Source organism: Podarcis bocagei (genome assembly GCF_964188305.1).
Source record: "Podarcis bocagei genome assembly, chromosome: 5".
NCBI classification, from domain to species: domain Eukaryota; kingdom Metazoa; phylum Chordata; class Lepidosauria; order Squamata; family Lacertidae; genus Podarcis; species Podarcis bocagei.
Genome location: NC_138129.1, coordinates 42,666,224 through 42,690,469, shown reverse-complemented (window position 1 = coordinate 42,690,469; position 24,246 = coordinate 42,666,224). Strand labels below are relative to the sequence as shown.

The following is a 24,246-nucleotide window of genomic DNA, read 5'->3' as shown; positions in this document are numbered from 1 at the left end:
CAAAATGGATTATAACTGTTCCAGGAGAATGAGCTTTAGATTGAGATTTTAGATTGGCAAATAGTGCGAGACAGGAATGCTATGGGGATGGTATCACATGTATGGCAACCCCAAAAGACACCTGCATCCAGCTCTAAGCACACATTTGCACACCATGCGTACACACTCTAAGACTGCGATTCTCCCCATACTTAACTAGGAAACAAATGCCACTTGACACAGTGGGTCTTTCCTCTGTGTAAACCTAAACCGTATTGTGCAGTAAATCGTAACATCTTTGCCAAAAGATAACCAACAACAACACCCACCTGTCAATTGTTTTGACTTTCCAAAATAAAAAATGGCCATTTCATAGAATCATAGAATTATAGAGTTGGAAGAGACCACAAGGGCCATCGAGTCCAACCCCCTGCCAAGCAGGAAACACCATCAGAGCACTCCTGATATATGGTTGTCAAGCCTCTGCTTAAAGACCTCCAAAGAAGGAGACTCCACCACACTCCTTGGCAGCAAATTCCACTGTCGAACAGCTCTTACTGGCAGGAAGTTCTTCCTAATGTTTAGGTGGAATCTTCTTTCTTGTAGTTTGGATCCATTTCTCAGTGTCCGCTTCTCTGGAGCAGCAGAAAACAACCTTTCTCCCTCCTCTATGTGACATCCTTTTATATATTTGAACATGGCTATCATATCACCCCTTAACCTCCTCTTCTCCAGGCTAAACATGCCCAGCTCCCTTAGCCGTTCCTCATAAGGCATCGTTTCCAGGCCTTTGACCATTTTGGTTGCCCTCCTCTGGACACGTTCCAGTTTGTCAGTGTCCTTCTTGAACTGTGGTGCCCAGAACTGGACACAGTACTCCAGGTGAGGTCTGACCAGAGCAGAATACAGTGGCACTATTACTTCCCTTGATCTAGATGCTATACTCCTATTGATGCAGCCCAGGATTGCATTGGCTTTTTTAGCTGCCGCGTCACACTGTTGGCTCATGTCAAGTTTGTGGTCAACCAAGACTCCTAGATCCTTTTCACATGTACTGCTCTCAAGCCAGGTGTCACCCATCTTGTATTTGTGCCTCTCATTTTTTTTTGCCCAAGTGCAATACTTTACATTTCTCCCTGTTAAAATTCATCTTGTTTGTTTTTGCCCAGTTCTCTAATCTGTCAAGGTCGTTTTGAAGTGTGATCCTGTCCTCTGGGGTGTTAGCCACCCCTCCCAATTTGGTGTCATCTGCAAATTTGATCAGGATGCCCTTGAGTCCATCATCCAAGTCGTTGATAAAGATGTTGAATAAGACCGGGCCCAAGACAGAACCCTGTGGCACCCCACTAGTCACTCTTCTCCAGGATGAAGAGGAACCATTGATGAGCACCCTTTGGGTTCGGTCAGTCAGCCAGTTACAAATCCACTGAGTGGTAGCATAGTCAAGACCGCATTTTACAAGCTTCTTTACAAGAATATCATGGGGCACCTTGTCGAATGCCTTGCTGAAATCAAGGTAGGCTACATCCACTGCGTTCCCTTCATCTACCAGGCTTGTAATTCTGTCAAAAAACGAGATCAGGTTAGTCTGACATGACTTATTTTTCAGAAATCCATGCTGACTATTGGTGATCACAGCATTCCTTTCTAGGTGCTCACAGACTGTTTGCTTAATGATCTGCTCCAGAATCTTCCCTGGTATTGATGTCAGACTGACTGGGCGGTAATTATTTGGGTCCTCTCTTTTCCCCTTTTTGAAAATAGGGACAACATTTGCCCTCCTCCAGTCTGCCGGGACTTCGCCTGTTCTCCAGGAATTCTCAAAGATGACTGCCAGTGGTTCTGAGATCACATCTGCCAGTTCTTTTAATACTCTTGGATGCAGTTCATCTGGCCCTGGAGACTTGAATACATCTAAACTAGCCAAGTATTCTTGTACTATCTCCTTAGTTATTCTGGGCTGTGTTCCTTTGCTGAATCATTTGCTCCAAATTCTTCAGGTTGGGCATTGTTTTCTTTATCGGAGAAGACTGAGGCAAAGAAGGCATTGAGGAGTTCAGCCCTTTCTGTGTCCCCTGTTTGCATTTCACCATCTTCTCCTCTGAGTGACCCCACTGTTTCTTTGTTCTTCCTTTTGCTACGAACATACCCATAAAAGCCTTTTTTGTTGCTTTTAACCTCTCTAGCAAGCCTGAGTTCATTCTGTGCTTTAGCTTTTCTGACTTTGTGTCTACACGTGCTGGCTATTTGTTTGAATTCCTCTTTGGTGGTTTCCCCCCTTTTCCATTTTTTGTACACATCCTTTTTTAATCTTAACTCAGTTAAAAGTTCTTTAGATAGCCACCCTGGCTTCTTTAGGCACCTTCCATGTTTCCGTCTCATTGGTATTGCCTGACGTTGTGCTTTTACTATCTCCCTCTTAACAAACTCCCAGCCATCATGAACTCCCTTTCCTTTTAGTATTACTGTCCATGGGATCTCACCCAGCACTTCCCCAAGTTTTATGAAGTCGGCTTTCTTAAAGTCAAGAAATTGAGTCCTAGTATGCTTGGCTGTTCCTTTCCGCTGTATAGTAAACTTCAGAAGAGCATGATCACTCGTGCCTAATGATCCTTCCACTTCTACCCCACTAACCAGGTCATCAACATTGGTTAGGACCAGATCTAAAATGGCTGTTCCTCTTGTTGCTTCTCCCATTTTTCTGGCATTTATAGCACTGAGATTCCATTTTGATTTTCAACAACCTACGTTCACCAGAAAGGAGGTGGGGAGTGCCAGTAACAGCCATTTGAAAACTATTTCTGTTTCAAAACAAGAGTTATAAATAAAACTGAACGATTAAAAGTAAGGCAAGCATTGGATGGAACATTTTGAAGCTACTCAAACAGGAGTGAATAAGGATTTATGAGTGGGGGCACCGAAAAAAAGGGGGGGAGAGAAAGATCTGGCTACCACCTCATTTTTCCACAGCATACCTACCTCATAAAAAGCATTAAAGATGACCACAGCAGGAGGAGATAAAACAGGTCAGGGGGTCTGGTACTAACATGATGGTGAATAAACAAGACCCTCCAGAAAATCAGAGGCAAAAATAACAGATTGTGGTACCAGTAAGGGTTCACATGGCAGCCCGCCTTTTCTGAAACTTAAGACTTCTTTCGTAAAAGGTACTAGAAGCTATGCCACAGAACAGGGTCATGGTCTCAAGAGTAGCCACAAAACGTGGGGACCAAGTGGGCAGAGTGTGTATGGCACAGAGCCCTAACAGCCACAAAGCTCATTGGGTGGCCTTGAAGTCTCCATTTCTCAGCCTAACCTGTGGGGATAAAATAAAATCACCTCATACACATGCCAAATTGAACTCTGCGGAAAAAGTGCAGGACACAAGGGTGATGAGAACAGTGATGTAATGGTAGCAGGGACAGGGAGGGACACAGTTCCACCACGTATTTTACATCGGGGACAATGATGTCATCTCCTGGGGGAAATTTGTCACTTCTATGCATGCCAAATAAATAAGCTTTTCTCAGAAAGAAACCCACCAAATAAACTATGCAGAGAAAGAGATGGCCTATGTTAGAATGCATGGCTAAGGGCATTCTAAGGGTTTTGTACTGTTTTATTGTTGTTAGCCGCCCTGAGCCCGGCTTCGGCTGGGGAGGGGGGGATATAAATAAAAAACATATTATTATTATTATTATTATTATTATTATTATTATTATTATTATACCACTGCGCTTTTTTAAAAACGCTCCAAAGTCCCTTTACTATGAATTAATGACCAACCAAATTGCCACAAAGCTTTCAACTCCACCAAAACTTCATCAGGGCGAATGTTAAGCAAAGCAGGAGTGAGTGTGTGCTTCAGGCATAAAGTCCGCATTGGCTATCCATTCATTTTTACTGTATAGTCTTAATCCCCATTGGCACCATACATTTAAAGCAATACCATCCCACATTAAAGAGTCATGACCCCCCCTGCAAAGGATCCTGGGAACTGTAGTTTGTGAAGGGTGCTAACCCTTTCCCTGGGACTGGTTGTTCTGCTACTCCGGGAACTCCAACTCTGTGCAGGAAACGGAGATCTGCTAACAACTCAGCGCCTGTAAGGCTTCGTCAAATGAGCAGCCAGAGTTTCCAGACACACTGGCATCAAGACAGGCGGGGGCCCCACCCTCGGCCTATGCCCATAGCTCCAACATCTTGTCTGCTTCCCTCCTCCTGCTTCTCCAAGTTATTATTAACAGAAGAATAAAAATGTAAATCAAACCAAGTGGGAAAAACATAAAGCAGCCCCAAACAGGTGCCCCCCCTTTAACCTCTAGGCCATGGTAGTGGGCAGGGATTAAAGCCCTGCACCACATGACCAGAGTCCTTGTATTTATATGTCAGTGTGTAAAACCCACCCTGCTGAGCAGCCTTTTCTCTGCCTGAGGCTAGGGCTTCTGCTGAGCGTCTAGTCCAACAGACACACAAAAGGGATTAGCCAAGAGCCTCTCAGCCCTGCAGAGTAATCCATCAAATTATCCCCTTGTTGGCATGGCTGTCCTCTTCAGAGGGGAGAGCGGGCCGGGATTGCGGGAGGGGAGGGGGGTGGCCTCTAAAGGCTTTTGAAGAAGCTGAAATTACACTTGAGCCTGAAACAGTCCACCCAGCTGCTTCCAGCCCAAGAACCACAATGGGATGGTTGTAAACAGAACCCTGAGAGAGGGGAGGGAAGCAGCGAGGGAGACAGGCAGGGAGAAAAAGAGGACAGGCAGACACTGTTGAAAAGGGCAATGGCCTCCCCCCGCCAAGTGTCAAAATCCAACAGGTGGCTTCGCTCCCCTCCCTCAGCCCCTTTCTGTATCCAGTAACAGAAAACAGCAGCGCTGAAAAGGAGCTGACAATATATCTTGACCCCCTCCCCACCCCTTCTTCATTTAGGGGGAAAGGGCCCACATTTCAAGGAGTTGGGTCATGTATTATGCAGCAATGCCCAAAGGCGTTTTTCCTCCCTTCTAAGCAGTGCCAAGTTCAGGGCCTCTGCATCTTCCTGGAAAGTCCCAGCCTGGACCAGTTATCTCTGGGACATCCTGATCCATCCCTTGCTTAGCTGCAACTTGTATTTAAGTGACACAAACCTGTCAAGAGAGAGCTCTCAGTGTGCCCCCCAAAATGCCATTGGGGGAGCTTCGCCCACAAATTCCCCACACGATGCCGGAAGAGGATTTCATTTTGTGCAAGAGGCTTTTGTTTTTCCTAAAACACCAATAAACGAGGAGCATCTAAGTTTGCACCAAATACTTCCAGTTTCCAAGATAAGGATCAAGAAGCTGTCCAGAGAAGCAGAGCTGGCGCATGCAAGCTCTATTCGTTTCAAGAGGAGGAGAGGCCTTCTGTCGTTCCGCTCCGTGCCCACTGTGAAGATGTTTGCTTTCAAGTCTAGATTGTTTCAACCCACTTTAAAAATCTGGGCCCAATTGCAAGATCAAAGCACTTCAAAAGGTATTGTCATAAATTTGTATCCTGAGAGGTTACTTGAGAAAGCGGGGAGGGAAAATGACATTTCCTTTACTCCAACTTCCTACCAAATGTACAGATCAGTGACACATCAGACTCATGGCCAGCAGACAACTGATACATGTGGTCTGCACTGCAGATGGGTGAATTTGCAGGGGTGATTTTTTGGGCTCCACTGGGCCTTGGGCTGTCACAGTTATTATTATTTGTTATTTTTATTTAGTTGTTAGGTTCCCCTCATAGAGCTATGCTGCAGAGTTCCCTGGGAAGAACGACCGACTGTTAAACCACTGGGGGGGGGGATAGGGGTCTCCTAACAACTCTAAGAACCCTTAACAAACCACAGCTCCCAGAATTCTTGGGGGGCGGGAGCCATGACAGCTTAACGTGGTACAGTATTATGGTAGTAAAATGTATAGTGTGAATCTGGCCTTAGTACATTTTTATTCCTCCTTTCCTCCAAGGAGCACCAGACTGCATACATGCCCCACCCTAATTAGAGGGCTGGCCCAAGACATTTTGGCATCTGAGGCAAACCACAAAATGGTACCACTCCCAGCCCACCAGGGAAGAAGGGGGCGAGTGAACATCTACTTACCAGATGGCTGAAGTAGGAATCAAAGGCCATTGCGGGAGGAAGGGGCCTGCTCTGAATCACCAGCCAGGTGGGTGCAGACCCCAAGCGACCCCAGAGGGCAGCTCCTGGCATTTCCTCCCTAGGGGTGAGAGGAGACCAGAAGCACCTCCTATTCTCAGACAGCCCACTGTAGAAGTGGCATGGGGGGGGGGTTGCCAAGGAGGTGGCAGATCTGGCCTCCAAAGAGCACACTGCATCCATCACTGTGGTGGGCAATGCATTCCTTGGATGCTGAATCTGCTGCCCCTGTGGATCTTGCCACCTGATGTAGTTGCCTCACCTTGCCTCATGAATGGGCTGCCCTTGCCTAATTCTCATCACAATCCAGTAAGGCAGGCTTAATGGAGAGCATGAGGTTCTCAAGGTCAGCCTAGGACCTTCTAATGGTTTAATGGGGATCTTCTCAAAGCCTCCACACTTGTTAATAATACATAACTTACTGAAAAGAAGCTTTCCAAAGCCCTATCCACCGTTCCCTGCCCCCTTCAGCCCCAGGCTCCAGGCACACTTGCTAGAAAGTTAGAGGATACAGTTCCAAGTCACCAAGGTCATAGATAAAAAGAGGTCAGCTTCAGTGTCTGATCTCACACTCAGGCTAACCAGAAATTGGAGGGCACATGATCTGAAGAATTTCAGGCTCTGCCCCACCCCACAGCCCCAGCTCTAGACAGAGACAGAGACTTTCTCAGCTTAACATCACTCCATGGTGTCAAGAATCTGAAAAATGCAATAGGCTTCAGGAAGGTCAGGCTGAAGACAGCGGCATCGCAAACCCTTGTGACCATGCGTGGTCACGCTGTCAAAGGCAATTATTGACATTTTCTCCTCTGCTGCCAGCCAGCGGCATGCAAGCCTTTGAGCCAGATGTACAGTGGGGAACGCCTATTGATGCAAGCAACACTTTGCTCTGAAGAGGTTTCAAGCAGAAAATGCTGGAAATTAATCTAGAGAAGGGATCCCTCTGGCTGTGGATTTCTCTTCCCAAGCCACAGCTCTACAACCCCACATATGTAAGGAACGTAGGAAGTTGCCTCGTACCAAGTCAGATCACTGGTCCAACTACCTCAGCATTGTCTATGCTGGCAGGTCAAGGTTCTCCGTGGTTTCAGACAGGGGTCTCTCCCACCCTACCTGAAGATTCTGGGGATAGAACATGGGACCTTCTGAATGCAAAGCAGATGTGGTAAGAACACCGGGAGTCAGACCTCATCCAAACAGTTGGCAGTAAGCCCTATTTTGTATGACTTTTTTGGTAATCCTGTGAGCCTGCCTTGGTGAAGAAAAGGAGAAAATTGTCTTTCAGAGCCTAGTTACTAGGATGAAAATATTACAGGAAATTAGTCCATTTAATGCTTGTTTGGCTTAAGTTACCTTCTGAGCCAGTCGGGGTTTTATTATTTCATGCAAGCAAGGAAGGAAAAGGGGAGGGTAGTGATAAGAGGAAGGAGAAACGTTTCAATAGCAACTAGAAAAAGGAACTGAAATGTGAACTTATCTAAAGCAGAAATCTAAAACCCCACATGTTACGGAGTTTATGTTCCTTGGAATTATAAAATGCCAATCCAGCATTTGCATATTCAGGTCACCCATTCAGGAAGTTCAGTTTACTTACGGTCACTTCATGCAAGGTTGCATTCCTACGTGAATATTACTGCTATGCAAGAAAAAAATATGTATATACACAATCATATTTGATGGAGAGGTGCAGTTCAGCATAAGGTATCACAGGAACTGACACAACCCCAGAGTCTCTTCTCAGGCTCACAGAATAACGGGGACCTGCAAGGATTTTGTGATAGTAGTGCACGCGATTATTTATAGCAGACAGGGTATCAAGGTAAGAAGCAGTTTTGGGAAACATTTACTTTAGCAAAGACTAAAATCTTATAAAGTGCAGTACAGAGGTTCCCAAACTGTGGTCTGCGAACAACAGGGATCTGCAGCCTTCATTCAGGTGTCTACAGCGTGTCTGTGGATTTGTGGTTGCAGATGAGAGACTGTACATCCATCGCATTAAATACAGGAAACCCCCTTACGTTCTGGGTCTTTGTGTGTGTATGTCAGCGGAGCATTCCACCTCGTTCCACCCTCTTCCAGTGCCAAAGACAGCATGTGCATACACAGTTGCACATGCAAAAGCAGGCAAATTGAGAGTTGCCTGTATTCATTTTGATTTTGAATTGTTTTTAGATTGCTTCTTTTGTCTATTATGTTGCATTTTATTATATTAGTCTGAATTCTATGGAATAAAAATACAATTTAAAAACATATAGCATCTAATGCAGCTGCTACAACAGGCAGAAAACTCAGTAAGACTCTGCACAATTTTTAAGTGGTTCATGCGGGGGGGGGGGGAGTTTGGAAAGCACAGCTGCCATGGATCCCAAAAGCACCCACCAAAAAGTGCAGCCTTTACTCGAACACTCAAGCATTTCCAGTGGGCAATCCCACACAAGGAAAGAAGAGAAATACTAGTGTCTAGCACAGGCATAGGCAAACTCCGGCCCTCCAGATGTTTGGACTACAGTTCCCAATATCCCTGACTACTGGTCCTGTTACCTAGGGGTGGTGGGAATTGTAGTCCCAAACATCTGGAAGGCCGGAGTTTTCCTTTGTCTGGTCTAGCGTTTCACAGCTAGGAGAAGCAAGACCCAGAAACCAGAAAACTTTTTCTCAAGTTCCCAAAAGGCACGTAGCAAAAGGAATAATCCCAAAGCCACAGTGTGCCATAGAGTCATGACACAGTAAGCAAGCTTTCAAATTCTCCAGATCTCTTTTAATCATGCTCTATGAATGTTGGTTGGGGTGGGGGTGGGGGAGCTGGAGAGAGAAAAAGCTGGGCATGTTGTCGTCCCAAAGTCTGCAGTTTGTAACAGTCTTAAAATGGAGTGCAGGAGGAGTTATGCAGTCATAATTGGATTAGCTTTACTAGGGGAAAGACAGATTTGCAAGATGTACCCAAGACTACAGAGACAAAGAAGCAAAAATGCTGTTTCCCCATTTTTGAAGATATAAAATTTAGCAGTTACTTTGGTTATGTCTCTAATCCTCGTCAAAACACAAGGATGACTTCAGCTTTCTGACATCCAGACAAGATAAAAATGAAAGTATTTATATTTACAAAACTGAAGATTTCTTTTGAGGGTGTGCACTAGGTACAGAGTCAACAGAAGCCAAACTAAGAAAATTTACCTTGTATTTGGAGGACATGTAACCCCCTCAAAATTTAAGTCTCTGGCACTGAAAGTTCATTTCTCTCCACTTTGAAGACCCCTCTCCTGGACAGAGAAATGCAGTATTCTTTAAAGCACATAAAAGTTGTAGGTAGTCATGTGGTCTTTACCATCCTGTGGCTCCTGTATCTGTTTCTCCTCTTAGTACCAACACTGCCATTTATAATTTGAATATAAGGAATGCAATCCTTGGGTGTCTGAAGTGCATCTCTCTAAAGGTTTCTTCTCTAAGGAAGAACAGTTTGATACCGTTTGTGTGTACAATATAGAAACAGATATCTAAAGAGATAAAATATAGAGCAGTTCCCATGGGATGGTCCAACATAACTTTTCCCCTGCCAAGTCCAAACACACCGCTGGCTAGATAGGGGAGGTCTGGGTTGGAGCAGACTTGTTTGTGAGCCATTCCAAAAACCTGCTTTTCAGGGTTCAGGATTGCATTCCAGGACACAACAGCAGCTCTGATCACCCAGAGAGAGCATCTTCTTTGGAAAAAGCCATAGCCAACCATCTGGTCAATTGAGTACTAGCATTAACAGGGCAAAGCGGAGTTCAGTTGCAAGCTTGGGATAGGGAGACTGGTTTTTTATGCCAACAGAAAAGTCATATCTGACATGCACGCCGTTATAGCAAAGACAGGAGGAAGACCCAGTGTTCAAAGTCTCCACTGTAAGATGCTTTGAAGAGACTATGACAGAGGGCTCCACATTTTATTACTTTTTTCTGACTGAACTTAAGAGCATGACCTTTTGCTCCTAGTCGGAGAATACACTTTGGATCCCAGACACAGACAGACACACAATACTAATGGGCCTTTTTGTGATCACGTGGTAGCTAATGCATTTTCCCCCATGGCAATTTTCTGGTCTGCAATTCCAGCTATTTATATCCCTGCCAGAGAAGTTTAATGCCAGTGTGTGTGTGTGTGTGTGTGTGTGTGTGTGTCTTCTTTGATCATAGCCAGCAGGTTCCCTCTTCACAATCTCCAAAGAAAGAATAGATTAGAAACAAAGATCATTTGCAAACTGGAGGAACTGGGTACTTTTCACCGATCTCATGCCCTCCAGATGTTTTGAACTGAATTCCCCATCAGCCTCAGCTACCACCCTGTTGGTTGAGGCTGATGGGAGTTGTAGTCTGTCTGACACATCTGGAGGGCATCAGGTTGGCAAGATCATACAAAAATGGTATGAAAAGAGGCAAGGCTCGTCTCTACAGCAGGATTGAAAGTTACATAATTTGTAATGGGCTGCCTTACTTTGCTCCCATGAATGAACTTAATACAATTTCTACAATCCAGCATTACAGTATTTTCAGAGGCAGTTTGTGAATCTCCTAAAACCACATCGGGCTTATTGTTAATAGGAATTATTAACCAGCACCCATAAATCAATTACAACTACTTACTGATGGGACTAAATAATAATATTTGGGGTTTTATGAAAGTTTCATGGCAAAGGTTTCAGCTCTCCCTGAAGCCACCCACAAAGCTAAAAACTGCTCAGTGTTGACTTTATCATTCTAATCATCTGCCAAATGTTTTGGGTATGATTTTGGCCTTTTTTGGTCCCAGTTAATCCCAGTTAATCCACTTCTGCAAATGGCACATCAGTTTAGCCTCACAGAGAAGCTGAGGTGATAACTGGTTTCATGGCTGCCAGATGATCAGATCCTGCTTTTAAAAAAGTAAAAGGAGTTGGGTTCAGCATTAGATTATTGGCTCATGTCCGTCTGTAGGCTGATCTTGTCTGCTACACTCGTAACACAAACAGTCCTGTGTTGATACACAGCATGGCTAAACAGAACAAACAAGGCCAGTTATAAATGTTCTCACTTACTGGTGCGTCACATGGACAGGGTGGCAATTGAGAGTAGACTTGCAGACAGCCTCTGGAAATTGCAAGGACACACTTTCTCTCCCAATAGCCCTTTATGTTTCATTTGTTGAGATGTTTGCCCACCTCTAGCTGTGTTTACCATATCAAAGTTCATGGGAAACACAGGTGAAGCGGAAGGGTAGCTGGGTAACAGATTATTCCCAATCACAAATGGGTCCTGACATCTTCACGGTTAAGTTTCAAACATGCATATGGAAAGCTGAACTTCATCATTTATAAAGCACATAATGTTTTGTCACTGAAGTTCACTTTGTATGGTGTATTATAAGAGCATGCAAAAAGTTACAGAGCAGGGATGAGGAACCTGTGACTCTCCAGATGTTATTTTATGTCAACTCCCAGAAGAATGACCAATGGTCAAGAATTACTGGAGCTGTATTCTAGCAAGATCTGGAGGGCCACAGGTTCCCCACGACATCCACCAATGTCCACAACTGCTCTCAAACCAGCCAGGGTTAAAGATGAGGTACCCCCACAGAGATGCACCAAATTTAATCTGAATGGGTATTTTATGTCATGTTTCCCCTGCGTTCCATATGAAAATGGAAATAATTGTGCAAGACACAGATCACAACCAAAGGTCACTTCATACTTGCATAACTGTCACTTGATGAATGCATTGTCAGGTAGTGTCTTCCGTGTGTGAATGAGAAATAACGCCTATTAAGTTTAGTAGGACTTACTCTAGAGAACATGTGCACAGGATTGCAGCTTTGTCCACAACCATTCATTGACTGGTATAAGGCAAGCAAGGATGGTCCTGCTACAAATATGTAGTAGAACAGAGTTGGCCAACTTGTTTGTACAGCACTATCAATACACCCAGTAACGCAGCACACTTGACTGCAGCTGAGGAGAGGTGAAACAGTGGGGTTAAAGTATTATATGCTTTATAAATAATAAAAGTTCAGCTTTCTAAAATTGCTTTTCAGGGTAACCCTGAAGTTCCCTCCATCAGCTTGGCTGGGTAAAACTGCCATTTGGCTTCTCTACTCTTCCCTGAACTGTCTTCTGCAGCAACCACTTCACCTGGCTATTATGAAACTTCATTATGCAACACGATGGAAGACCAGAATGACAATTGGCTTGTTTTCCTCTTCCTGCTCTTTGTATCTTCATCAAGTAAAAGCCAATAAGAAAGAAAGAGAAAGGTGGGGGCAGAGACAGACAGACAAATACCTGCCCCAAGGAGAGAAGAGGAGGCTAAGGGGTGATATGATAGTCATGTTCAAATATATAAAAGGATGTCACATAGAGGAAGGAGAAAGGTTGTTTTCTGCTGCTCCAGAGAAGCGGACACGGAGCAATGGATCCAAACTACAAGAAAGAAGATTCCACCTAAACATTAGGAAGAACTTCCTGCCAGTAAGAGCTGTTCGACAGTGGAATTTGCTGCCAAGGAGTGTGGTGGAGTCTCCTTCTTTGGAGGTCTTTAAGCAGAGGCTTGACAACCATATGTCAGGAGTGCTCTGATGGTGTTTCCTGCTTGGCAGGGGGTTGGACTCGATGGCCCTTGTGGTCTCTTCCAACTCTATGATTCTATGATTCTAAGAGGGAGAGGAAACATGAGATGGGAAACAGTGGGATGAAGGGGCGAAGCACAGTTCACAGCAGATGATGAATATGGGTGAATGCAGTTACGAGTACTTGGGGTTAAGCCAAAGACATCATAGAAAAGTTCGGTTTTGGATAAAATGGAAGGTGTCAAAATGAAGGTACTTTAGGAAGGATGCAACCAGCGGAAGGTAAGTGATTCAGATGGGAAAAATTCATCCACTGAAAATGGGAGTCCACTGCAGCATCATTCCTTCCATTTCAAGGATTTTAAGTTCTTCCAGCATGCCTCTTGGTGTCCTGGATCTACTGCTGATGAGTGGAGAAACCTGGGGGCCCTCCAGGTGTCACTGGACTCCCAACTCCCTTCAGCCGAAAACAGTGTGACCAATGGTTAGGGCTGATGAGAGTTGTAATCCAACAACATCCAGAGGGCCACTCCCTGCTTTAGAGGGAGGTGAGGGCCAGGCCAGGATCCAAAGAATTGAGAAAGTAGTTCTTTGTGCCCAATGGATTTCAGATTTCTGTTTCTCAAACAGCAGCACATGTCAAATGTTCACATTGTGTGTGTGTGTGTGTGTGTGTGTGTGTGTGTGAACACACAATCATGTATCCTCAACACCTTATAAGTTAACTTTGTAACAGGTTATAGTTGCTTTGGAGCCAGTCCTGATTAAAAAGTGGGCAGGAAAGAAAGATGCTTGGTTTGTGTGTAACGGTAAGTCACAAGCTATGGATTCCTGTGAATGATCAGTGAGCTGGTTCATGCTGTTCAGTTGGGTCCACCCCTCTCCTCCCTGTCCCACCCCAGGAGGAAAACAACAACCCCCAGCACTCCCTTAGCATTATGTGTGAAGCAGCACTTGTGCTTTGTTTCAGTACAAACAAACCAAAAGTGGAAGTCAAGGTTTGTACTTGGTTTACTGCTCCAAGAGGAGGAGCAAGGAAGAGGTTCTCACGAACTGGAACACTCAAGCTTTGGTCTCTGCTGGTTCTCAAAATGTGGCACAGAGGAATAATTAAGGCATAATGAAGCAGCAGCTTCTGATCCTTAGATGGCAGCTATGACAACATCGCAGCAGCGAAAGTTGTTTTGGCCTTAAAACCATTTTGGCCTTTGAAGTTTAAATTAACTGAAAACTTCAGGTTTTATTTGGATAGGAGGTTAAAATCTAGCATGCATGTTCACTGATATACATTAATTTGTTAGCAGTATCAGTACAGAAACTCTCATCATAGCACAATAGGGAGGAGATGAGCTACTACCTCCTATGAACTCTACATAGCTCAACAAATTTCTATATTTTAACTTTTAAGTGAACTTTTGGAACGTGAACATTCCATTTTTAGAAACTGCCACACATAACTCCAGATTCTGCTGCAGGCCTCACTACAATCCAGTGGGGATGTCATGGGCTTGGAAGCTTTCTAAGCTGCTAGATCACACCATAAATCACCAGAGCGCTGCATGCAAAAACAGGCCTGGGGTTCATTGAAGTTTGCATGATTAACCCCACGGCTTGTTCAAGTCAACCCAGAGCAGGTTATTCTGACTATAAACAGCTGGAGCAGAGATTGTTTCCAGAGCAAGGAAGGTCAATGCCATATCTCACCGAAGGAGCTGCTTCTCCTCTGTGCTCAATCTCCTTGTGGGAAATACTTTTACGACCAGAATGCAGCCACAACACAGGCATTAAGAGATGGTTTTTTATGGAGTGCCTGCAGACCTGGCACCTGCTTGCTGAAGAACATATTCCAGTCCTCGCGCTCTGCCTCCCCAAACAAAACAAAAAAATGCTATTTGAGTTGCGTTCCTTCTATTCCGTTCCTTATTTTCCCAGGGCCTGCCTTTTCTCATATTCAGACTGGCAAAATGTTAAAATAAATATTTTCAGACTTAAAGCAGGAACAGATTCCTATTTGGGTAGGAGAAGAGACACCAACGGTGCCACAAGTTCAAAGGACCTCCTAGGAACTAGCAGAAAGGATGAGGAGGAATAAAGAACACACAGCAATTTCTTGGGCAGTTCCACAGAGCCAAGAATTTGGTTCCTTACCAAGGTGTCCAAGTCTTCACAGCCTTGCAGTTTAGAGATTTTTTTCCCCAGCCTCAAATTAAGCCTCGTGTAATGAAAATACATGCCAATGAGATGGGGTTCCTACAAACCATCTCAAAGCCACATTATCAAAATAAAAAAAATCCTTCCAGTAGCACCTTAAAGACCAACTAAGTTAGTTCTTGGTATGAGCTTTCGTGTGCATGCACACTTCTTCAGATACCTGGTATCTGAAGAAGTGTGCATGCACACGAAAGCTCATACCAAGAACTAACTTAGTTGGTCTTTAAGGTGCTACTGGAAGGAATTTTTTTATTTTGACTATGGCAGACCAACACGGCTACCTATCTACTACTAAAGCCACATTATGTACATGTTTTCCTTCAAAGCAGTATGAGTATACTTGGATCTCATCTACTGCAGTTTCTATAGTAGCAGCAGCAGCTGCAAAGCAATAATTTCTTTGCCTTTTGACCCCAATGCTTACAATTTCCCTCCTACACTCATGTACATGCCCACCCTATACTCAGATACTGTACACACACTCTATATATTCATGTACACATGCTTACCAATTGAGAACAGTGCTTTATTGCATCTAATGAAATGAATCCATTCCACAAAAGCCTTATACCCTAATAAATTGGTTAAGGCTTGCATAGGGATGGACACATCTGTCAAATTCAGTTCTCTTAGATTCTCATCTTTCTGAACTAAAATTCAGTTCTCCATGACATTTTGCGGCAATATGAGAATTATTTTTTAAAAAAAATCCTCATGAAAATTCAGCAGCATTTTGGTGTGAATTTCTCCTAATAAGCACATTTTTATGTGCAGTTTTCACTAATATACACATTTTTGCAAGCTGTTTCCCCTAATATAATGCATTGCAGTGTGCTATTTTTGCCAAAATATTATTTTTTATGCACAATTTTTTAATTTTAATTTGAAAAACCAAATAAAGTTTAGAAAAAATTATGCACACTTTCCCTGAATGCATGCATTTTTGTAAGCATTGTTTAGTTGGCAAACTGCATAGCAAAATTTGGATGAGTATGAAATTTGACAGATATCTCTCTTTTGGTTTGCATATTGTTTTGAAAAAAGTGAACATGATAAATTCAGCTTCAAATGAGTCATGAATTCAATCCCCTTCCCCATCCCTAGTCTTGAAAGTGCCATAAGAATCATCATAGTTTTTGCAACCACAGCCTTAATGTGGCTTCCCCTTTGGAAACTGTACAAGTGATTTTTCAACCCTGCTTCAGAAGAACTCAGGTTGAGTTCAGCTACGAGGAAAGCCTCACTGATCCAAATGGGTCAACTGATTACACCCCCAGACAAGGTTCCATCAAGAGTAATGCAGTGCATGAAACATACTACATTCATCCCCAGCAGAGCTACATGGCAGTGAAAGAGATACCATCAAGGAAGGAAACTGAGCCTTCCAGCCATTTGACAATCTCTTCATCTTTCAAATTAGAAGTTTACGTAAGAAACCCTGAATTTTGTTACTTGCATTATAGCAGTGGTCAAAAGTTAAGCAACCTACGAGATTATATTGCTAACTCGGGCATTGAAAAACAAAGAAAAAATTAGCTTCACTTTGCTTGTATATAAGAATTTTTGCTATAGTAAGAGAAGCCACTGGCACTTAAGACTGTTATCATACAATACTCCGGAAAAGAGCTCTGCACTGTGCTATTTATGCGGTTTATGCCCATCATCACAATATTTAAAACAGCACACGTAAATAAAATGGAGCTTCTAGCTCATATAGGTACCTCATGTGTGAAAAATACCTTAAAATACTGCTGATAAGCAGGCTTTGTGTAAATGTCTACAATGAGGAGCTGCAGCATTCAAAATTAAAAACTCAAATGCAGAAACCTGAGAAGTCAACTGAGCAATAGGTGTAAAAAAGGGCATACAGTACTTGATTCTGGGAAGAAAATTTGAAATTTTGCTGATTTAGAAATTTGGCAGAGAACAGGCTGGATAAGCAAGAAGAAAATGAGGAATTCTTGCATGAATCACTGGCACAGAAGAAGTGGAGTCAATGAGGCAGAAAGGGAGGCAGGGGCAAGAATGAGGTCCTAATCTCTAGCTGCTGGAAAACAGCACTCACACCTCTTGTTTCTGCCCACAAGCACGGCAGCAGCAACTTGTCCTTTAAGTGGAAGCTTCCAGGCTCTCATGAAGGTGTTGTCTTAACATGATAGACAGCGGCATCTTGCTACTTATTGCATTATAGAGGCTATTCAGATTTCTGGCCCTTGCCTGTCATTTATTTATTTTATTTAAAGCATTTACAGCCCACTTGTCCAGCTCATGAGCCTTTTGACTACCATGAGATACAAGGATCAACAGCAGCAACTTGAAAACAACAACTAATAACAGCAGCACAGAAAATAAAACAATTTGAAGGAGGAGAAAAACCCAAAGGACAGAAGACAAATCTGGCAGTGAGGCCACAGGCTTGCAGAAAATTTAAATGGTATTTAGGTAGTGTCTGAATGCAGTCAGTGAAGGAGCCAAGCGGACTTCCTTAGACAGGAAGTTCCATGATGTTGGAAGAAGCCCCTTGTTGGAATCACCAACAGCCCAACTTGTATGGCAGGGGATATGGAGAAGGCTCTGCTCCCAATCACCTGACTAGATGGGCAAGTTTAGGTAGGAAGAAGTGAACCTGTAAGAATCCTGGTTATGAGCCACAGAGGATAAAGGCCTTAAACAGGTCTGGAAAAAGACTGGAGCCAGCAATGGATACAAATAGCAATGGTGTCACATGCTACAAAAGAACTAAGTAAAGGTAAAGGGACCCCTGACCTGGTCCAGTCGTGGCCGACTCTGGGGTTGCGGCGCTCATCTCACTTTATTGGCCGAGGGAGCCGGTGTACGGCTTCCGGGTCATGTGGCCAGCATGACTAAGCCGCTTCTGGTGAACCAGAGGAGCGCATGGAAACACCGTTTACCTTCCTGCTGGAGCGGTACCTATTTATCTACTTGCACTCTGACGTGCTTTCGAACTTCTAGGATGGCAGGAGCAGGGACGGGAGCTCACCCCGTCATGGGGATTCGAACCGCCGACCTTCTGATCGGCAAGTCCTAGGCTCTGTGGTTTAACCCACAGTGCCACCTGCGTCCCTCCAAAAGAACTAGCTCTAGCAAAACCTCCAACTGCTGCCCTCTGCACCATCAGAAGTTTGCTTACACTCCTCAAAGGCAACTCCATGTAAAGTGTGTCACAGGAAGCCAAACAGGGTGGTGGCAACTATGTATTCTACAGAATGCCCTTCAAGGCTACTTTATCCAACTATGTTTGCTTTATTAAAAGTATTTACATATCTAGGGGACCAGGCAGCTTCTATCAAAACATGAGAAATGTTTCAGATTTTAAAACAAATACTGGCGTGCTGTGTCTTAAGGACAGCCTCTCCTTAAACATCATGCTAGAATATGCCTTGATCATAGAACAGACATTACCAGTGATCAATGGCTTGCCACCTTTATAGACAGATGTACAACTGCATTTTGCTCTAAATCGACTGCTTTGTGAGTCCTAACCATTAAGTTAGACTTGTAACAGAATACAGCAGTCAGAAATAAGCTGGGCTGCGTTAAACACATGGTAAGAAAGAAGAACCTTATCAAACCACTGTACTGATCTAATTATTCAAACATCTCCATATTCTGTCCTGCTGTCTGTCACATTTTCTGAAGATTAGTAGAATGACAAAGGATACATAAGCATCAAAGAGCATGATAGACTGTAAACCGCCCAGTGATCCCCAGATGAACAGAGGTATATACATTTAATAACTATTTAAATTTATTTTATTCTATTAATTAATGAGCACCTAGAACACATCACTATAACCTCAATCCAATGTCTCTTAGCTGACCAATAGGCACAGAATATACCAATGTTGACATGTGGATACTAATGCTGAGGCTCAGGGGAGTTATAGTTTAATAATACCTGCTCTTAACTATTCATGCAGCTTTCTTGAAAACACTCTTTCTCAGCCTGTTTCAGAGTGCTCTACCAACAATCCCTTAAAGCTATTGCTTAGCAGTACAATCTCCTTTTGATCATGTTCCCCCCACCCCAAAACACACACACACACACACAACATTATGCACTAGCTTCTGAAAGGAGAACGGCACCACACATTATCACAGAATTTAAACAAAGCAAAACTGCTGGTCCCTATATAAAGTTTTCCTACAGAAAAGGGAGGGGTATGTGGAGAGGAGTATCACATGTGGAAAAAGCACAGCAATTCCATGCGCACCACACAAAGGGGTGCTGATGTGGCAGCATGCCTGAGCTTCCTTTGCATTCATCATCGATGAATTTGTCCCTCAGAGTGTTAGGAACCGGGAACCACAGCCCTTACTCAGGCTACTGAGGTTTCCAAGAGTTTCTGTACTTCGCACAGAAGAGAAAAGGAAGAACTGCAAAGAAAAGTTTTATGAGGGAGTCAAATAGAACATCAGCACACTGCTTCTGAGCTGAACGTGTAAGCTTACTCATTACTCAAATATTTGCACTTTCCATCATCATTGCACTAAACTACTGCTCTGTGCTTGCGTTAGCAGGTGCGCCGTATCTCAGATAATCCTAACTAAAACACTAGGGTTATAGCCCATCCTGTCATAAAGGCTTAGTGCTACTTAGAATCCATTACTCAGGCTCCCCAAAGCTAGAAAAAGAAGGAAATTAAGGCAATAGTTTTTATTGGATTAGCTTCGGCTGATACTGAAGAGTGCAAACTTGATTTACACAGCGGCATTCTACAGGAAAAGGTGAAAAAAGGAGCACAGAAATTGCATAAGCTTGTGATACTACATAAAAAGTGCACAGCTGAATTATTCCTTATTCTCTACAGTCAATAGCTGTTCTGTTTCAAAAAGACAGAGAACAGTTGCTTACTCATTGCCTATGGGAACACAAGTTATGTCAAGATAAGAGTTTGATTAACTATTAGGAAAAGGATCTTAACAGCGGGACAAGTTGCATAATCTGAGCTACATGCTGTCTGTCTGTGGCACAAACATGATGAAATCCTCCCAGGAGTTTTGTGTTTGACAGAGAAACATGGGTAATCAACTAGAGAAATAGTCAACAGCCAATTTCCATTGTGTGGCAATCTTTTGCCTGGCAGGATGTGCTCAGACCTTGACTTTGTAAATAAAAAAGTGAGGTGGGTTCTTCATGATTCAAGGGTCCATTCCTGTCCTTGCACCCTCACTCTGGACATGGGTGCCTTGCATAAGGCACGTTCAGATTCCATTCACAATTCCAAAGCTGCTTTCAAACAGTTTCCAAAAGCGCAGTGGGGAAACACGGCCCAAAATAGTAAGTGATGTTACTTCAGTTCTACACAGCACTGGTGCCAATACAGTACCTGGCATCTTTGGCCTGCTGCTGGGGGCCCACCACCCTAGAATCAAAGTTGGGGGGACCCCAACCCCCTGCAATGCAGGAATCTGTGGCAAGGCCCACTGCTGACACCTACCTTCCTCCCACTTTGGGGGGGGCGAATATCAGTTCAGTGCTTCAAGCAGCACACTAGATGGTAGGCTCTAGCTGCCAGGGGTGTCAACTTGAATAAAATATTGGGGGGGCAGGTAAGCCCCACCCAGTATAATCAATCACAAGACACAGCGAGCGCACATCGTTTGAATGGTAATGTCCATTAACTTGGGGGGCAGATATTTTATTGGAGGGGGGAAAGGACCTCAGGCCCCTAAGACTTGGCTCCAATGCTAGCGGTCATTTAAATTTCCCATAGTTCTTCTAACATAAAGTCGCTCTGGAAAATTTAAACCACCAGCTGCCCAGCACTGCTTGGTGTCCGTCAATTGTTGGGGGGACGACCCAGGGCCCCCCGAATCCTACCATTGTGTTGCTACCCATTCTGCACCCAGAAACCTTAACAGCATCACCAATGTTGCACAGTAGGGAGTAAGGGACATGCTGCCAAAGAATGAAGGATCTGTACTCTCTCCCTTGACACATGCCAAGCTTCTTAAAAGCGTGGTGTTTGGACTATACGGGACAGCCGGCAACTGGACTGTATCAACTCATGGCTCTCTCAAGTGACGAGCGGCCCTATCGCTTCTCTCGGGGTAACTCATCCCACAAGCCGGACTTCTTGTTTAGAGAAGTCGATCCGATGGCAGCGCACGTGCTCCAGAAAGGCTGGAAGACGGGAGGATGAAGTTCGCTTGTTGATCCACTTATCCGGAGCAGACGGGGGTCCCTTGGCCAGCCAGCATCCCAGCTCTTATTAAGCAGTCAAAGAGCAAGGCAGGCACCGGCAACATCCCATCGCCCCCGCCCCGCTGGACCGAGGCGCCTTGATTCAGCCCCACCTGCTCCAGGTTAAAGGCAACCAGGAAATCGGAGCAGCCGAGCAGGGAATCTTTGACGCGTCCGTCACCAGGGAAGGCTGCCGCGAGTTCAACCAAAATAAACACCCGGCGGTTCAGTGCGTGACTCACGCCTCCTCCCCCGCCGCCCCCATCTCAACTTTTCCGGAGACGAAGATTTCCCAAAAGAGAGATCCGGCATGATCGCGCCCAAGAACCTGGCGGGCTTCTTGCAGAGCAGGCGCGGCGTGCCTTGGGCCGCCTTGGGCTCCCGGGCCGAGCCGGCTGCTCCTCTCCCGGCGCGCCCTCCAAGCAGCCGCCCGCCCACAGCGGAGGACACGCCGAGCGCCTGCCTGCAGCCGCCCCGTCCCGCCAAACTCCGGAGAAGCGCCGGCCGGGAGGGGCCGCCGGGCTCCCCTTCTGCACTCGCCCCCTCCTCCCTCTGCAAGGAGCATCCCCGGGGATTTCCACCTCCCTCCCCCCGGCTCCAATTCAAGGGCAAAGACAACTCTCTACTTCTGGAGAAGATGCTTTGCAGTCTTTAAAAGTGGTGGGGAGTGCCCACGGACTTGGCAGGAGGGGGCTCGGCCCAGGCGCACGTGCTCTTCGCGTACCTGGCATAGAAGCAGCAGCGCCGCCGCCGCCAGCATGTCTCCTTCCCCGGCGAAGCCGCCTCTCCGCTTCGGCCCCCTCCGCGCCGGGATTTGTGCAGAGGCGCTCAATACCCGCCAGTGTCTCGCTCTGCCGCCTTTTAAATTGGCCAGCCCCAGGGCGCATGCGCCGAGGCCGCCAGGGTGGAGTGAGGTTGGCTTTGGTCGGGTTCGGCAGAAGGGCTTCTCCCGACCCCGAGGCATCGTCGAGGGGGCGGGGCGGGGGCTTCTCCTCCGGTCGTACCGGCTATGAACTTCCAGGCGGCGACTGGAAGAGACTCGGCGACCGAAGAGCGCTTGGGGGGTTGCAGACGGCGATGTTTTCTGGAGGGAAGGAAGGGAAGGGTAGACCGAGATTATACACACACACATCTGTCGAGGGAAACGTAGGAAGTTTCCACTCGTTTCAATGAAGTCTATTTTGCAGTAAACAGCCCCGTCCCGAACACAACGCTGCGATACAAGCGTTATGATGGTCAACTAAATTATACTCCGAGTAGACCCACTGAAATCAGTGAAGCAGAGTTCGCCACACCCATTCATTTCGATGGGTCTAGGTAGGATGATTGTGCGATGCAATCCCTAGCTTCACTTAACATGCTATTTGAGGATATTATGTTGGGCTTAATGTTTTGTTGTTAGCGTGGGGGTTGCCAGAATGTTATTATTACTTATGGGTGTGATTCTGGAAGCTGCGGTGAGAGGGTTTGACCCAGAACGATGACTTTCGAATATTAGTTGTTAAAGGGGACTACAACAACAGCCACCCAATTCTACTCTGTAGGTCTTACCCAGGAAAAGTGTGAAATATTTCCTAGATGGAGAGGCAGAGGAGGAAAGCTAAGGTTGATTTCAGTGGAACTTACTTGCACAAATGGGGGTGGGGGAGCAATTTCTCCACTTTCTTCACTCTGCCCAATACCTAGATGAAAATAGACAGAATTACCTAATAGAAAATGTATGTCATTTATTTTAAAAACACCACTGGATTCAAAATTTCACCTGGATTAAGTGGATCTCAAATGACCTTCTCTCACAGGCTAAACTATTGCCTCCAAACACACATGATGTTGATTATTTATTACTTGCAAATCACTCGACCTTTGGATGTTCAAGTATTGAAGGAGAAAGTAAAGAGAGCTGCTGCACCACAAACATTTCTGTCCTTCCCTCCTTTGGAATCTACAACCAGCATATGGCCTCTCTTACTTAACAATTCAATGGACTGAGTCAGGCATCCCCAACCTTCGGCCCTCCAAATGTTTTGGACTACAATTCCCATCATCCCTGACCACTGGTCCTGTTAGCTAGGGATCATGGGAGTTGTAGGCCAAAACATCTGAAGGGCCGCAGGTTGGGGATGCCTGGACTGAGTCCACCTTCTTAAAGATGTGAGGTGGATGGTTACTATACTGTAGAGGAAGAACTTTCTAACCTATCTATGTCAGTGGAGATTCCTTGTATCTTACCTCCATTTTAAGCCTGTTCTAGTAGAGTGGGGATCAGGAGAGCAATACTGTGCACATTTACCTTGGAGTAAGGCCCACTGAGCATAGGATTTCTCTCTCTGTGATGCCCATGGCTTTTCCTGCATAGGATGTTGCCTATGGCACTGGTGTCACAAAGTTACTTTGGACAGCCAAATGAAATGCTGTTAGCTAGATAGGATGTCATCACCATTTTGGCTAAACATTGGAAGAAATTTCCTTATGGTAAGAGCTGCTCAAGTGTTCAACAGACTGCCTTGGGAGGTGGCGAGCAGCCTGTTCAGCAATATCATCTTTGAATGGAGCAATGCCCTGTGAATCTTCTGTCACTCATGCATCATTTGTGAATGCTACAAGGGCAATTTGTTTTAACTCCGTGTAAATTTGCATAGAAATTGATTTCACACTCTGGCCCATTTAGAACTTCATGCAGCATGAGGTTGTGACAACTCTTCAGCCATACATGAATGTGGACATTCCCTGAACATATGTGTGGCCAAATAGATGTTTGCCCAAATGCTTGCAAACAGAGGCACGGACGCATTTGGGGGGTGGGGTGACATCTGTTCTCCAATTAGACAAGCACTTACAGATACAGTATACAATTCAGTAGAGCTGAGCCAATTTATTCTCGCTCGTGACTGGGCCAGGACTTTAGCCAAATGTAGTACCCACTAAACGAAGACCAGTTAAAATATTGCAAATGCCAGATATCATTGCCTCCTCTTCTACACTTACCATCTCATCCCTTGCACTTTTAATTTAATTTTGGATTGACTGCACAACAGTCGCCTTGTTTTCCATGCCGGACAGCTGTTCCGTCCAAATTGCTTGCAGACTGGAACCCGCACTGCATGGGAAAAAGCAT

General features: G+C 44.9%; 1 protein-coding gene and 1 long non-coding RNA gene across 2 annotated transcripts in view; one reads left to right on the top strand and one right to left on the bottom strand.

The window, feature by feature from the left end:
- Positions 1-22,171, bottom strand: part of SLC45A3 (solute carrier family 45 member 3) — a 52,157-nt gene extending 29,986 nt beyond the window's left edge. The window contains exon 1 of the mRNA XM_081193499.1: positions 21,856-22,171. The gene's annotated coding sequence lies outside the window, so the exon portion shown is untranslated. The remainder of the gene's footprint in view (positions 1-21,855) is intronic.
- The window catches only part of LOC308586709, a 280,032-nt gene that overhangs the window by 162,470 nt on the left and 93,316 nt on the right, over positions 1-24,246 (top strand). The gene's annotated exons all lie outside the window — the stretch shown is intronic.